The following is a 17,215-nucleotide window of genomic DNA, read 5'->3' on the forward strand; positions in this document are numbered from 1 at the left end:
CCCATCCCACTTAACCTAGCCTTAAACTGGGGTGTGAACATAACTTGCCCACCAGACATCTAACCCCTCATCAGCCTGATCCTGCTTGGGGCATCTCCACCCACGATGGCATGGCCAGGTCCTCTTTACACACAGACACAGAAACGCAGAGGTGCACACACACACACACACACACACACACAGAGACGGGGAGGAGACCTAGGGCTACACCAGTGGATGAGAAGGTGTGGGACTCTCTGACTCTGAGCCCCCTGGTGTCATCTTTTGATTTTATTAGCCAAAGCGCCTGAGGTGTTGGGGAAACCTGATATGACCTGCCAGGGTGGGGACGTGTCTGGCGGGCGAGCTCTCTTCTCCCTGCATCCTCTCATCTTCAGTATAGCTGAATAACATGTCGCTTCCTTTAGGATGTGCCTAGAAATGAGCTGGGCAGGGGGGTTTTCTCTGTAATGGGGTGCCTGGATACGTGGGTTCCAATTCTGTTGGGCTCTGTCATCAGGAAAGTGAGGTCACCACTGCCTGGGGGCTCCTTACCGAACTTCCTGCTCCACCAGAGCTCCCTGAGCCGCCAGTCCCCAAGCTGCTCAAGGCTCACTCTCCACTCAATGCAGTGCCTATCCTATGACCCCCATACAGACTCCCCCAAGCTCCTGGGAGACCTGGGTGCAGCTGTTGTCCCCGCTGGAGGCAACAGAGCTGGGTTTAGACAAGGTTAGTGTTAGGGTTAGGTTTAACAAAGACTTAGGATCAGGGTTAGAGTTAGATGTCATTGGGGTCAAGGTTAGCGTAAGGCTTAGGGTAGGGGTCAGGGTTAGGGTTAGGTTCATGGTTAGATTTAGGGTCAGGCTCACATAGGGTCAGGGTTAGGGTTATGGTCAGAGTCAGGGTCAGGGTCAGTGTTAGAGTGACGGTTAGGTTTAGGGTCAGGTTCAGGGTCATGGTCAGATTTAGGGTCAGGTTCAAGTTTTGGTTTTGGGGCAAGGTTCATGTCAGGGTCAGTAACAAATCATTCTCCAATATTTACGGAACATCTACTATGTGTCAGGTACTGTTCTAAACCCTAAAGACAGAATAGTTAACAAGAGACAAAATAAATTTGATGTCCTCTTGGATTTTTCATTTTAGTTGTTGAGTGAGAAATGAAGCAAATAAATATACATACATATCAGGGCCGTTTGTTCTGGCGGGCCTTGCCCCAGCACTCTGGAAAGTCCCAGGTACACTCTATTCCTCATTTGTCTTTTCTTTTGACAGACCGGGTGATCACAGACAATAGACATCCTGGTATGTGTTGCCATCCGGCTATGGGGACAATCAAGCCTTCAGCAAGGGGAGAGGGGGTGCTGTGGGGATATCAGGTTATTTAAACAAGCCTTTAGCAAGGGGAGAGGGGTCTTTCATTCCCCCCTTTTTCTTTATCATGGATAGAATCCTATATCCATTCGCTTTGTTTATGAAGTAAGTCAGTTTGAGAGCTGGTTTGTTTAATTAGTTGATATTGCTGTGTCAGTACCATTGTCTGGATTACTGACAAGCTATCTTTTACTGTACGAGTTTATTTAAGATACAAGGGCCGATTGAAAATTGGGCTATTGATAAGGTAACTTCTTTGTTGTAATCTCAAGGACATTTGCAAACCAAGGGAGGCTCCTATCTTGCAGGATTGTGATCTCAGCAAGTCAACTATTTATCATTTTATGGCAGTCAGGGGTGCCTGAGGAATGCTACACATATGGAGGGGAGCGGGTGAAGGGGGGATGCAAGGCGCCAGCTTTTAAAGACCCTTAAATTTTTAAGGTGGTTGAAGGTGGAAGGTCTCATCTTCTATAACTTCTTCGTGCTGAATAGGGGCGTAGAGCTGTCCCTACCTACTGGGGTTAATATTGATCAGGGTAGGAATGTATAAGGGAGTTTCGAAAGGTGGAGGCAGCTGAATCCAGCGCTGACAGTGAAGAGGTGTCCTTGCACGCGACAAGGATCGTCTGTCGTGGTGTAGTCATTGTAGCAATGGAGTCTCGACACCAAGTAGAGAAACATGGAACAAAGCAACATATTAAGGTTAATAAGGCGATAAGAATGAGAAGCCCGAAAAGGAGATTCGGTCATAGTCCTCCTTCAAACCAGGAACTTAACCATTCACTGAGAGAGAGAGCAGGATCTTGTAGGCCTTAATTTGGGTATTCATATCTTTTATTAGTCCTGTGACATTTTTGTGATAGTCTGGGATATACACACAACATTCTGTCTTGATAATTGCACATGTGCTACCTTGGGCTACTGTCAGGACATCTAAGGCCATCCTATTTTGTAGGAGTGCCTTGCGTATCTGTGACACTTCGGTATTAAGCTGGGAGATGCTATTTAGTGAATCATTGAGTGCCTTTGTAGTATATTTATTAAAGGCTTCTTCATGCCACATGATATCCCCTAGTCCCGCAGATGGAACAAAAATGGATGCTAAGTGATCATACCATTTAAAAACAGATCGCGTCCATCTTTGTCTCAAGTAGGGGAGATTAGCTGGAGTTGTAATGGTTTTAGTAATGCGCCCATGATTCCAGGAAAATACCCTTTTCTTCCAAATAGCTCCATGGGCATGTGGTACCAGGAAGGCATATTTGGAGTCAGTATACATGTTAATTCTTAGGCTTTGGCAATTGCAAAGTGCTAGTGAGCACTATGGCACACCTAACTTTTCTTCTTCTTTCTATGAAAACTATTTTCATCAAAAAACCAACTTTCATTTGTAATTTTAACAGGGGCATCTTAAACCTGGCCATATAGAATAAGCTAGATTAATAATCTCTGAACATTTTTGCTCTATAGAGAAAGAAGTACAGTGGTCAGGTTCAGGCATACAGGTAACTAGGTTTAAAGTTTGACAAATTTTAAGTTTTATTTCTGGCATCTCTGTTAATGTAGCCCAGTATTTAATAAGTTGGCCTCCATCATCCATTGGTGGCCTTTGGCTACTAAGACAAATCTGGACCTGATGTGACATTATTACAGTTAGGGACTGTCCCATAGTGAGCTTTGAGGCTCTTTTATGAGGGCTGTTTTAGGTTTTGCTAAAGCATCTGTTTGCAATTGCACCTCAATGGAGGTGGCCTCTAGATAAATATGACTAAGGGATGAAACCAATAAGAAGACCTTTGAGTGGTCCAGCCTTAACAATATCCTAATTACAGAGGATCATTGTCAAGTGGGAGAAGAGTACGGTATGCTGGCTTTTAGGCAATTTCATTATTCCAGTCGTTTAATCATGTGCCGTGGGGTCTGCTAATATCCCCACAAAATAATAAGATTGAATAAAGAAGCTATTGTACAAGTTCTCTGAAGTTTACCTCAAATTGTTTAGCTTAGGTAAACAAACATTTAAAGACAATCAAATCTAGAATTTAACATCCATAAAGGTGTTTTACTAAAATAGAATTTTTTTTCTCTAAAATAACCCTCATTTACAGAGATAGCCAAATCAGGACTAATTCACTTGTGAAACAAGTTTAGTTTTGACAAACTTGGCCTATTATTTACATAAGCTCAGCAAGAACAATAAGTTTGATCAATAGATCTTTTAGCATCTGCTTTGCTGGAACTTTTAATAAGGAATCTCTAGGTTGAACTTTTAGTAGCCTCTCTGGGCCAGAAGCCAAGCCCTGTACTGGCCATCAGGCATGCCTGCAATACCTGTCGATTTGGGCGAATCTCTCATTGGGGAATTCCTCTTCTGAGACCGCACCTACCAAGGAGTGACATTCTTTACTCACCTGGTGAGGCTGCTGGGAACTCTGTAAGCAAGGTATCAGGCCAACAGTCCCAAGGGGCTTTATGGCTCTAGGTTTTATAAAGTCAACCTTAGTTCCTTTAAACTGTCTGGTTATATCCGAGTCTTTTTAAATATGACATTCCAGCCAAAGCCTTGGTAAAATAAACCGTGTTTCCAACTCTTTCCTGTTACAAGGAGAACAGATTCTTATTGGACTTATGCAAATGACTGACTGTCATGGAAGAATGCTTACTTACTGAGACCTTTTGGTTTCAGAGGGTTCAGATAGAGAGAAAAGCTTGAATGCTTTGAGCTCTTTTATAAATGAGCACTTTTACATCTCTATAAGTTACAGATAACTAGGAGGAAGTATCCCTAGTCTGGAAGAGCAAACATCAGAGAGAACCAGCAATGTTTAAAGTAAGACAAAACATTAAGAGATATAACATTATAATTTTTTAGTTCATTTAGTCCCGTGTTACCAAATCTAGTGAATGCGGCTTTAGTCAGTTTTGGAAATTTTTACCCATTTCAGTTTTAGGATTTTCAAGTATATCAAATATCTGTATTTGTCCTGAAAGTCCTTTATAGGAATCTCCTTGAAAATAAAACTCATTTTATAAGAGAATTAAAACAATTATAAATGACAAAAACTCAGAATGGATATGGTTAAAGCTAAGGAGACACGGGAGTTTACAATTTAGCTGCAAGGAAATCAGGTTATTTTTGTGATACATAACATTTCCATAATTACAGTATCAAGCGATGATCTCTCAAAACATTAAAACTTTAGGAAGTGCGTAGAATCTCTAGAATAGTTATAGTATTTTCCCAAATGTAATCCAAGGTTTATCATCGGTTCAGTAGTATTTCATGAGCAACTTCATATATTAAGGAAAAGCCTGAGTTAAAGAGATTTTACAATTTAAGTCTTGTCAACATTTGCTAAGATCTCAGAAAGTTTTGAAGCACATGCCTAAATATAATTAGGGATGTTAAACACCTGATAAAACAAAACAGAGAAACTGGTTTTTCTGGGCAGGCAAAGAGAAAATCACTTACATTCTCGTAACAGATCAATTAATCTAAGAAAACTTTGTCCTTTGAACAGAGAATTTTAGTCTTGTACTAATGTAATGTACTTTTAAAACCCATTTATTTAGTCTATTTTAGTCCGTCCTGACCATAGCTAAAATTCCTTTTCTGAAGATTTCCCTTTATAAATCTTTTATAACTTTCCTTTGCATTCAGGTCTTGTCCTAAGCCATTTCTTACTAAGCAACCATCTCATTTAGGATAAAATTACCTTCCCTTACCTTCAACAAAATGTATTCCCATTCCTTAAATTTTTTTACTTATCATCTACTTTCCTACAGAGTTTCCCTTATTTCCATCAGTCTTAGTTACACTAAGCAGAATTTGATACTCTTAGAAACCCCTTAATCTCTAGTGAAGACTAAGTATTAACCAATTGTGAACTGTTACAACAGAATTCTTCAGGTGGCAAATTTATGAATCAGTTAAGTGGCAAACAAGTTTACCAACATATTTAAATACTCTTAGTTTCTTTGCAGTAAGAAGTCAAAAGCACAAACCTATATCCAGTAATTAATGACCTAGCATTTTATCCTGCTTGGTTAAGACCTAGATGTTTATAATTCAATTTTATTTGTCATCCAAGCAAAACTTTAAAGCTTTCAGATTATCAAAGACTTTGAAAGCGACTTCAGCAATTACCCATTAGAACTTTGAGACAGACAATTAACCACCAGTTTAGTTATTTCTTTGCTAACAAATTTTAATAAATAACATGAGCTTATTTGACCTTCAGTAAACTTCGAAGTTTTACATTTACTGCTGATAACTTAAAAGACAGGTCTTATTTTAATTAAACCAACAAACTTAACTTAGTTCCAACACTGATTTACGTTCCATCTGGACCTGAGACATGGTTGGGAAGATCTGGAGTGAGGGGGTGTTAGGTCCAGGGGGTGCTCTTCTTGCTCCTTGACAGTGAAGAGAGAAGGAGCTGTGCTGCATGATCTAGAGGCCAGTCATGCAGGCTGCACACACGTTGGTATAGAAATAGGAGAAGAGGGAAACAGAAGAAAGAAAGTGCTGCCAGGAGGCAGAGAAAGGATTCCCAGTTTTGGAGCTCCTAAGCCCCAACAGAGGAGCAGATGCCATGCTTTTTCATTAGCCGGGGGGAGGGGTTAGGCAGTCCAAGTCAGGCCAGAGAACACAGGGAAACCTCCCCGAAACAAAGAGTTTCGGCAGCTGCTTGGGAATATTCCCTATAGTCTCTGTCCCGAGTCAGACCAACCCCAGTTGGCTTCAGTTATAGCCATCAACATAGGAAGTGAGTGAGGGAGAAGCTCCCACATCTATTAGGAGAAACAGAGAGAAATAAAGCCAGAGTCCCCTTTGCTAGGGATGGCCCAGCAACCTGGGTTTACTAGAAGAAGGCTTATTTACATAATTATTATCCAATATGTCAGGAGGAAATTTACTAGCTGACTCACTGAATCTGGTTTTAGTTCTTAATACCTATCTTTTATATTTCCTTCCGATATGTATGATGTTTCAGACAAGAGGAGGGGGACCTTTCAGGTGCTGTCCTGCTCGCGTCCCTCGCGGGAACTTAGGAGCATCTTAGCTAAGGTCTATCCGTATAAACACCGGACCAGGCTACTCCATGGAGTAGATGACCGTTATGCCGTATGACGCTCCGCGAGACTCAGGGTGCAGCCCACTCAGACTCCATAGCCAAAGGCAGTGGAGCCACATAAACATTCATACAGTCAGGCATTCCTCAGATTCAAACGGATCAGACATTTTTTCCTAAACAGAATGTTACCTTCATAACTGAAACAAAGAACATATAGACACTTAGGACGTCGACAGGACAGCCTGGACACAAGAGACAAAAATAGAAATTGCTGTGCGGGTTCGGTCCAGAAATTGAGACTACGGGTTATGGTCAGGAGGAACGCAAGATCCTCTCTGACCGACAGGTGGCCCAAGATAATGGCCCTCTTCGGAAACCCCAAGGCATACCCTGGAGTAAACTGAAACCCCCGAGGCGTCCCTCGGTTGCAGCAGGGGAGAAGTCTGAGTTCGTCAACTCCTTCTCAGCCTGCCCAAAAATACGGAGCAACAACGTTGTTGTACGGAACAGAAAAACAGACAAACAGAGAGACAGAGACACGAATGACAGAGACACGGATACTGGCCAGCTTACCTCCTGGTGGGGACCGGCTAGAGTCTTGGGTGGGACTTCAAGAGATCTCGGTGGGACCTCCAAATGAAAGACCCTGGAGCCGCACCCAAGAATCAAACAGCACGCCTCCACTGGATGCAAACTGCAAGAGGTTTATTGGTTACACAGGCGCCTGCGGACGCATCAGACTTTGTGGGCTGAGCGCGCTGGGCTAAGTTGGGGAGCAGATTATATAGGGCAGGGTTGGGGTGGCGGGAAGAAAGCTTACAGAAGCAGATGCATGGTTACAGGGATCTGATTGGTTAATTAGTCAGGCGTTGGGTTTAAGGCAAGGACACAGCCATTTGTTCTGGCGGGCCTTGCCTCAGCACTCTGGAAAGTCCCAGGTACACTCTATTCCTCATTTCTCTTTTCTTTTGACAGACCGGGTGATCACAGACAATAGACATCCTGGTATGTGTTGCCATCTGGCTATGGGGACAATCAAGCCTTCAGCAAGGGGAGAGGGGGTGCTGTGGGGACATCAGGTTACTTAAACAAGCCTTTAGCAAGGGCTACCTACCTCAGTAGGAGGTAGGTAAGGAAGGTAGTGGGGTCAGATCACATAAAGTATTCAAGGCCATTGTAAAGATTTGCCTTTAACTTTGTGACAGATGAGAAGAGCTTGGATGGTTTTGAAGAGGCTTGACTTGATTTAGATTAGAAAAGGATCGGGGTGCCTGGGTGGCTCAGTGGGTTAAGCCTCTGCCTTCAGCTCAGGTCATGGTCTCGGGGTCCTGGCATCGAGCCCCGCATTGGGCTCTCTGCTCATCAGGGAGCCTTATTCTCCCTTTCCCACTGCCTGCCTCTCTGCCTACATGGATCTCTCTCTCGCTCTGTCAAATAAATAAATAAAATTTTAAAGAGAAAAGAAAAGAATCACTCAGGCTGCTGTGTGCAGAACGGACTTGTGGGGTTGTGGGATGGGGATGCTACTTGCATTAATGTAGACTGAGATTTCTATACTGCTGACATTTGGGGCCACATTAATTTTTGTTATGGGGAGCTGTCCTGTGCACTGACCACTAGATCGCAGGAGTGCCCTTTCCCACTCTCAAGTTGTGACAATGAAAGGTGTGTCCAGACCCTGTCAAAATCCCCTGGGGGGGGATCAGGTACACAAAACTCTCCTGGTTGAGGACCACTTATTTGGGTGAGAAGGGGTATTGGCCCAGACCAGAGCAGTAGATACAGGGGTGGGGAGAAGGGGGGAGATTCTGGGTGTATATTGAAGACAAAACATGCAGGATTTGTAAATATATTAAGTGTGGAGTGTGCGGAAAAGACAAGAGTTGGGATGATTTTACAATTTTGGGGGCCCGAGGCCCTGGAACAGTGACGTTACCACTTGCTAAGATGGGAAAGATGACGGGAGAAGCAAGTTTGATGGGCAACAGGTGTTTGTTTCTGGAGATGGTGGCTGAATCCACATGGGGATGCCCAACCAGCAGCTGAACACACGAGTCTGGCATTCATGGGTGAGGTCCAGGCTGGAGGCACAAATATGAGCACCGTTAGGACATAGGGTTCAAGCTCTGAGAAGAAGTGGGCTTACCTACGCAGTGAGTATGGACAGAGGTGTGTTTGGCAACATGATAAGGCAGCTTCATGATATCTGTCCCCTGGTATTTGTCCTGTGAGTATGGATGGGAGTGTGGATGGGACTTAGGACTTGCTTTTAACCAGTAGAATTTGGCAAGGTAAGAAGATGTCACTATTATGATCTCATTATATTAAATCAGACTGTTTTACTGATAGGAGTTAGAGGCTGTCCTGGACTTGAAGAAGCAAAGAGCCAAGTTCAGAATCACCTGTGGAGAGAGTTATATGACAGGAAACCGCAAGCAGCCTCTGGGGGCTGAGGATGGTTTCCAGTTAACAGCCTGGAGAATCTCCCTGGCCCGCCCCAGCATGGGCTGCCCCCCAAATCACACAGCTACAAGGAAATGAGTTCTTCCAACAACCCGAGTGAGTTTGGAAGCAGAGCCCTCCCTAGTGGAACCTGCAGGTGAGAACACAGCTTGGTGGGCGCCTTCTCTCCTCCTTTGAGTGAGACCCAGAGCCAAGGACCCTGGTTAAGCTGTTTCTGGCCTCCTGACAGCTAGAGATGGTAGGATAGTAAACTGAGCTGTTTAAAGTTACTAAACTTGTTATTATTTGTTATGAAGTAACTATTAAACACAAAACAAGAGGCCCAAAATGGAGTTGCTTATGCTAAGCCTCATGTCCCCCAAACCAGACTTACCTATGATTTCAGCTGTCCCAGAAATGGAATCTGAGCCCAGGCAAGCAGACACCACCTGATCCCCACTCCCTCAGACCCCTGCCATCCCCAGAAGCCAAGTCACCTGGCCATAACCAACCTGCCTTGTTTGCCTGACGTGACTTCCTTGCTCCTCCTATCTTCTGCCTATAAAAGTCTTTCATTTTGTACTGCTCCTCCGAGCTCCTTTCAGTCTGCAAGCAGGATGCTGCCCATTTCGTGAATCATTGAATAAAGCCAATAGGTTCTTTAAAATGTACTCAGCTGAATTTTTTTTTTTTTAACACAACAGAAAACTCAAGCAGAAGGTCCGAGTCCCAGAGCACAGGACTGATGTCTAAAGTTCAGGAAGCTCAACAAAACCCAGCCAGGAAAGGAGCCATCATCACTGACCAGTGTGGAAGAGGAAGGGAGAGCCAACATCACGATGCAAAAGATAGAATATTTCCAGAGAAGTGGAGGGAGTTCCTTGTCTATAGGACTGACAGGTTGAGTCATTTGGATCTGAAAGTTAATCATTGGATTTGGCAACTTGGCAGTGATTAGCTATCTTGTAAAATATCTGTGTAGGTGTAGTCGTGGGACCAATGACTGTTAACAGTGTCTGAAGTGCAAAAAAAAAATTCAGGGTTTGGATTGAAATGGGAGCAGTGGATATAAAGAGCAGTGAGCAAGTCTGACTTCTGTTTTGGAGGTCAAATCAGTTGGTTTTGCTGATGGATTAGATACGAGAAAAGGGAAAGGGGGAATTTATCCCACGGGCTGAGGCTTTAGCCAGTAGGAGGTGGGGATGCTGTTTACTAAGATGGGGAGACTGGGACAGGAGCAGGTTGAGGAGGGAGCAGGATAGAAATCATGGTGAAAATAAGACTCCTGTTACATATTCATGGAGAAATATGCTGCAGGCAGTTGGCCATGTGAATCTCAGCTCCAAGGGCGGGTTAGGATTAAAGACGTTAACTTCAGAGCCTTCAGCTTCTACAAAGAACTGAAATCAATGATGCTGAATAGAATCGGCCAAAGCAGTGGTTTTAAAACTGGGGCTGGGAGGCAAGGAGTTTTGCTCCCAGGGCCGATTGAACAATATCTGGCGACATTTTTGGTGGTCACCACTTGGGGGGGGGTGCTGCTGGCATCTAGTGGCTAGAGACCAGAGATGCTGCTAACTGTCCTGCAGGGCACAGGACAGCCCCACAGCAGAGAATCACCCAACAGGTATCAATAGTGCTAGGTTGCGAAAGCCTGATGGAGGGAGAGAGAGAGAGAGAGCGAACGCATAGCTACAGAAGACCCAGAATCAAGCTCTTCAAAGGGGCAGAGATGAAATAGAGAAGCAAATTGAGAATACAGGTCCAGGATGGTAGGAAGAGAAACCATGTGATTAAGAGGGCACTAAGGATGCGGGAACCTAGAGACACCGAGTACATCCACGTTTGCTAGTGATAGGCGTGTATGGTGCATGGACCGCCTATGAGAATTCACACACCTTGCACATTTTTAAGTGGACATCTGAAACTTTTTAATCATAAACTTTTCATCACAATATATGTATATTTTATTAACTAGGTGTTGAAAATATTAAACATTTAAAAAATGAGATAGAGGGCACCTGGGTGGCTCAGTCACTAAGCAGCTGCCTTTGGCTCAGGTAATGATCCCAGGGGCCTGGGATGAAGGCCCACATTCCTGATCAGCAGGAAGCCTGCTTCTCCCTCCCCGGCTCTCCCTACTTGTGTTCTCTCTCTCTCTCTCTCTCTGTGTGTGTGTGTGTGTGTGTGTGTGTGTGTGTGTCTCTACCAAATAAATAAATAAATCTTTAAAAAGAAAATGAGATAGGAAAAAATTGACGTCATTGGAATAACATTTGCCTGCTACAAGTTGATTTTTTTTAAAAGCAGAACAGTCTCATTTTCTGTTATTTTCTTCCCCAAACCACACTGGAATGGAATGAAACCATTAAAATCCTTACTTGTGCTTTTTCCTATTATGTCCCTAAAAATATGTAGTTTAATTTAAATATTAAGGATTGAGTGTCACTAACCAAAACTGATTGTTATTCTGATGTCAGAGCACTTCCAACATCTGCCCTAATCCCCTTTCCGATGTTAACCTTTACCCTTAATAAGGAGAGGAAGCTCTAAAGGCGGAGCCTCAGGACTTCCCACAGAAGGGCATTATTTGAAACAAAACTGGTATTTCAACTTTGGTATCAGCCCAAGTCCTACACTCTAATAAGATCTGAGAGGAGTGTCTTGATCTTCCAGGAAGGAGAGGAGTATCCTGATATCAGACCCAAGAATGGGCATATCACCTATCCTACAGAGCACACATGGAGTTTGGATCTGGAAATGGACTCCCTTAAAATGATCTGCACATAAGGATTCTTTATAGAGATTTTTCAACTACCCTTGGGGACATGGTACCCTACACCCACAGGTGTAGACAAATATTTTACAAGCTATGCTGGGAATGAGGTGGGGAGAGAAATATGGAGGTTGTTATAGGAAGGTAGAAGGTTAAAGGAAGTCTTTGTTTTGGGTTTTTTCCTTTTGTTTTTAAGAAAAAGGTCATTTGTCTTCTGACTGGAAGGATCCATTGGAACAAGAACTTGATATTGACCCTGGGAGTGGAGTCCTGGAGAGGGCTGGAGGGAACAAATCCCAGGCTCTAGGAAGAACAAACCCCAGCTGGGGATGTCTGCTCTTTTCAATAAACCTGCTCTGTCTTCAACTCTTTCTGTGTTTCTTGTACATTTCTCCAATTACCATGTAAATTCCATGATGCCAGGGACTTTTCTGTGTCGTTCACCACAGATTTACAAACACTCAGGGCAGTGTGTAGCACACAGTAGGTACTGACTAAATATTTGTTGAGTAAATGTCTAAAAACAAATTAAAAATGGATACAAATGTAGGTATAGATTTGATTGGGTGGTGGTAAGATAAGGAAATTCCTGCACAAGGGGCTTTATTTTCTTGAAGTGTGACACTAGTGATGAAGTTTTGGAACACAGGTGAGGTTTGGTGGGGTGAGGTCCAGAGCCGATGACCAACAAAAGGATTCTTGAGACGTCTTAGGTGCAAATGGTGGTTTTATTAGAACACAGGGACAGGACCCAGGGGCAGAAAGAGCTGCTCAGACAGAGGCATGGTTGACTGGGAGCTGAGGAAGGTGAGGACAAATGGGGTGTCCAGAAGGACTGTCATATGCTAAAGAAGAATTTCAGGATAAGGGAGACCTGGTTATTGTCAAGTCAAGGCTGTTTTTGCCTCTAATGAGGGAAAGCATGAAGACAGCTGGGAGTTTCCTGGAGATATGTTACATTCCTCCTATCACACATCCTTGTCAGTGGGCTTTGGGCTTAGAATAAATTCAGTTTTATTACACTTCCCTCCCCCTTAGCCTCCCTCAATTTTATGGAGGGGAGAATGATGTTAGGACTTCCGGAAACTGAGGTATGGGTGTCTGGAAGTCAGGCTATTGATGAGAAAGCTTCTTCCTTCCTTGTAAGTCGCTAGGACATTTGTAGATGGAGGGAGACTCCTGTCCTGCAGGACTGGGATCTCTATCAGTTAAGCATCGTTTTTCCTTTAGGGCAGCCAGGAGTGCATGAGGAATGTTACACATATGGCATGGGGAGAGGGTGTAGGGCGCCAGCTTCTGCTTTGTCCTCAGCTTGCCTTCTGCTCCCTCATCCCTAGGACAGGAGCTGGGAGTGAGGTGACATAGTTCAGAAGAGGTGGGGGTAGGGATTGTTGAGGCAAGTCTTGAAGGTGTGAAACGGTCATCCATTAGAGGGAAAGCAAACTCACCGGAGAGACAAGGGAGTTTGAAGCCAGAGTTGAGTATCCACTGGAGAATTGTGGTCAATTGTTTTAAAGTACAGCAGGTTGGCTCAGCTGTATGATTCCTTCCTGGTTTCTGGTGCATGCCGCTGGCATTGGTAGAATCATTTCTAAAGAAACAAAACAAAAGAGGATAAGCCTTTCTTTCAGAAACGATGATGAATCAAGTTTTGAACATGCTGGGTTTTGAGGCACAGGTGGGACATCAGTGAAATAGCATGAGTAGGTAGTCTGTTACACGGGCCTGGTGGGTAGGAAAGAAACAGATGTTCGTGTATCAGTGGGAGAGATGTTGGCTAGGGAATGGGAGCTGAAACCAAGGGCACAGTTGATATCACTACAAGAGAGGGTAGCTTGGAAGAGAAAGGTTAACTGAACCCCCGGGGAAACCCTGATGGGAAAGTCACATGCATTTCTCAGGCATGCCAATGTTGACACATATTATTGTAACTTCTGGAGGCCAGAAGCCATGGCTTTGAGACTCATTCATTCTCTGCCTCTGGCAGAGCATGGGCCACATTGAAGGTAATTCTAAAATTCATTCCGATTTGATTTCATTGCACTTTTCATTTACAAGAATCTTGTCATGGTTTGCTAGTGTATCATTTTCTCGAAAAGATTAAATAAGGACCATTTTACAAATATGAGATGAATGCCTGAAGGGATTTTGTTTAATTCATTCATTAGCTTGGGAACCACTAAGATGTTACCACCATTTCAAGCAAAAATCTCCAGGCAGACACATATACAATCAGTAATACTTAAACGAATTTGCTTTGATAGATGCAAATAGATATGCAAATAGAATGCAAATGGATGCAAAACTGCCTTCTACCAAAGGAAAGGGGGTCAACTGTACTTCCAGTGGACAAAATTCATTTACATATAGCTAGACAAGATCATCTGCATCCACATCAATTATGTACAATCTATAGAGTTGCAAAATAGCTCAAAGACAAGAAAGGCACAGAATGTCCCATAGAATTGGTCAGCCCAGAAGGGTACATGAGACAACACCTGTTTTCCCTTGGAAGACAGTATAATCTTTTAGGTTCATTTCAATGTCTTTCGTGATTTTGCCTATGCTTTAAAAAAAAAAGTTACCCTTATTCTTATTAGTTTGAAAAAAAAACTAATAAAATACTAGTCTGTTATAAAATACACATGGAAGAATGTTCTGGCACTATCATACCCAATTTGGGGTACTAACTGATTAGGAAGATGAGGCAGAATTTGGGAGCCCCTAGAATGAGTCTGTTTCCGGTTGGAATGGGAAATATTTAAGAATCAAATTAAATGATCTCAAATCCACTCTGGAATGAAACAGGTTATAAGGAAAATACAGAAGATGTTGAAATGGACCTGTTGGCTCATTGTGAGCTTTCCTGGACGAATGGAGACCTCTACCATGATGCTTGTACTCCATGTCCCACCCATCCCATACCTGCTATCCTGGCACCAAAGGGCCACCAGACTTTAGGCTCAGTCTGCAGTTCCAAATGGAAACCCTCTGGTCCCACAGTAGTGGACAGGATGACTCTGGTTGCTGGTGGAAGCGTCAGCTGCTTTAGTCCAACAGTTCAAGAGAGGATCAGAAGAGCATAAGGACGATATTGGAAAAAAATGCTTGGGCGAATTTCCAGAACACAATATTTCTCTTTGCAATTTTTGAGTGTTCTGTAGCCAACCTGCCAAAAAAAATGTGAAAACTATAAATAGAGAGGAGTGGGAAGGAGAAATGAGGACCTGTCACAGTGCCAGCAAAAATAGGGAACTGAGAATCTTCCAGAGATTCAGAGTCAAAGGGGGTTAATATTTACTTAGAAAAGAAGTCGTGGGCACAAGTTCTAGGATGAAATGAAGGCAAGAAAGGGAAGTTAGGGAATCGAGAGAGAGAGACTTGAAGATAAAAAAAAAAAGTCAACTTAAAGTCTCATTCCTCATTAAGGAAAGTACATATCAGAGAAGAGGGGAGAGACTGGGATATAGTTGATCACTGATTGTGTCTGGCTCTGATTAGAAGCTTTGTATCCACTTTTTAATTTAATCTTCCAGCCTGTTTCCTGGATTCCAGCTTCTATTTCCTATGAAATAGGTACCATCACCAATGACGAGAGTCAAACGTGTAACAGTAGTCAAATCTTTAACAGCGCGGACAACTAACTAACCAAAAGCTGGCCCGGGGACCCCTGCAGAGTCAAGTGTTACATGCCCAGTGCCGGGACCATGAGGCCATGGTAGAGATCTTGGGAAGGGTTTAGATTAGGGAGACACACAGCAGGTTCTGGCCAGAGGCTAGTCACCAAACTTTGTGTGGCTGAAGGGGTGTGTACCAGCTGAATGTCAGCTCCCAGATGAAACTGAGGGAAATGTCCTTTGGGAAGGTTTCCGCTGACTCTCTGCCTTTCCTTCATCCTCCCCAGGGTGTTCCATTAGCATTTGGGGTCTGGGGTCTTGCCTGTTGCTCCTGGCTTTGGTGGGCCACGCCACTGCCACAGCCAGGGCTCCAAGTGGCAGTGCACTGTATGGGCTCTTGACTGTTCCCTCCTTACTCTTGGAAGGAGAACAGGCAGCAGGGATTTTCATTCTTTGTTGGCACCTACTCTCTTCAGCAACCCCAAGATCAGAACCCCAGGCTGCACAAGCTCAGGTTCATGTCTTTACCAAAGGCCGGCAATAATTTCAGAAAGGAATGACAATGAAGGCAAAAAACCGTTCAACTACTCGCTCATCTGGACTTCTAGGGCAGGTGGGGTTCCCAGACAACTTTGTTCCGTCGGTCTGGCACCCTTGCCCCCCCCCCTCGGTGCCTTGGTGATGAGTGTGGGCCTTGCTGTTTGCGCTGCCTGAATTTGCCCTTGTCGCTTATTAGCACTGTGGCCCTAAAAGTCTGAGAGGCTAAAAGTCATGCCTCTCAGAGCCAATCGGAATAGCTTATTAGACCTATTGATTCTGGCATAGTGGGCCTGTGCGGAAATCTCTCTTCTTCATCCCTCCTCCTTCTCAGTCTTCCCCTCCTCCACCTCTTCCTCCTCCTTCTTTGATGTGTAAACCAAGGTATTTGGGGAGCAGGGAATGATGTGATGTTTGGGATTTACTTTAAAATATATTCCAAACCTCCCCCATCCCCAAAAGCAAAAATACAGGCACTTCGGGGGCAGTAGAAGGAGGAGGGCCTATGAAACAGTTGGGGAAGCAGAGTGATAAGTACTCAGAAGGGCCGGGATCCTTCTGCTCTACACATTTTGGTGTGTGCTTGAGAATTTTCATAATAAGAGTAAACAAACAAAGACCAAATAATGAGGCTTTCATTCCCTATATCCAAATGACCACAACAGGGCATAGAATGCACTTTCATAGTTGTTTCCCTGGCAATTTATTCTGATTCTCCAAATAAGATTCCAGCTCTCATCCTACCAGTCATAGTCTCTGGATATTGACTGGGAACGTTTTCCTCAACAAGGCCTTGCCAGGCCCACGCTAGGGAATGTATTGTTTCAGATTCTGTACTCAGGTTTTAACGATTATTTATTTATTTATTTATCAGAGGAGGGGGAGAGCGAGCACAGGCAGACAGAATGGCAGGCAGAGGCAGAGGGAGAAGCAGGCTCCCTGCAGAGCAAGGAGCCCTTGTGGGACTCTATCCGAGGACGCTGGGATCATGACCTGAGCCGAAGGCAGCTGCTTAACCAACTGAGCCACCCAGGCATCCCTGTACTCACGTTTTTAAAAAAGTGACCAGTTTCCCATTTGGAGTGACTCGAATGCAAGACTCACTGTAAGCCATTGTCTTGCTGTGTCCCATCCCTTTCTAAGGACTGCTTGTGCTATCTCTGGGAGATCACAGCATTGGGAGGGGCAGCCCAGGCCTGGGCTACTACAGCAAAGCTGCAGCCTGAAGGGCTCCCGTGAGATCTGTGGTTTGAGCGGTCAGAGCCTCACGGAGAAAAAAAAAAGAGAAATGAATCATCATTTGACCATGACATTCCCACTAAAGGTGAGGATAGTGGGAGAAAGAGCAAGGGAAGAGAAAAGAAAAATCTCAAAATAAATGTGGGGTGGATGGCAGGAGGAGGAGGGGG

At 44.0% G+C, this 17,215-nt stretch overlaps 2 long non-coding RNA genes across 3 annotated transcripts; both read right to left on the reverse strand.

Annotated features, from left to right (window-relative positions):
* Window positions 1-1,152: 1,152 nt before the first annotated feature.
* Window positions 1,153-7,534, reverse strand: LOC132008337 (uncharacterized). 2 transcript variants are annotated; one of them, XR_009401606.1, is made up of 3 exons: window positions 7,008-7,534; window positions 5,708-5,829; window positions 1,153-2,014 (listed from the first exon to the last, which is right to left on the reverse strand). It is a non-coding gene; the product is annotated as an uncharacterized LOC132008337 (long non-coding RNA). The 2 variants fall into 2 exon arrangements; XR_009401605.1 differs by lacking the exon at window positions 1,153-2,014 and adding an exon at window positions 2,333-3,951.
* A 5,035-nt stretch (window positions 7,535-12,569) lies between these two features.
* Window positions 12,570-14,964, reverse strand: LOC132008336 (uncharacterized). Its single transcript, XR_009401604.1, has 2 exons — window positions 14,578-14,964; window positions 12,570-13,243 (listed from the first exon to the last, which is right to left on the reverse strand). It is a non-coding gene; the product is annotated as an uncharacterized LOC132008336 (long non-coding RNA).
* Window positions 14,965-17,215: the final 2,251 nt, after the last annotated feature.

This window comes from Mustela nigripes, unplaced genomic scaffold (genome assembly GCF_022355385.1).
Source record: "Mustela nigripes isolate SB6536 unplaced genomic scaffold, MUSNIG.SB6536 HiC_scaffold_106, whole genome shotgun sequence".
NCBI classification, from domain to species: Eukaryota; Metazoa; Chordata; class Mammalia; order Carnivora; family Mustelidae; genus Mustela; species Mustela nigripes.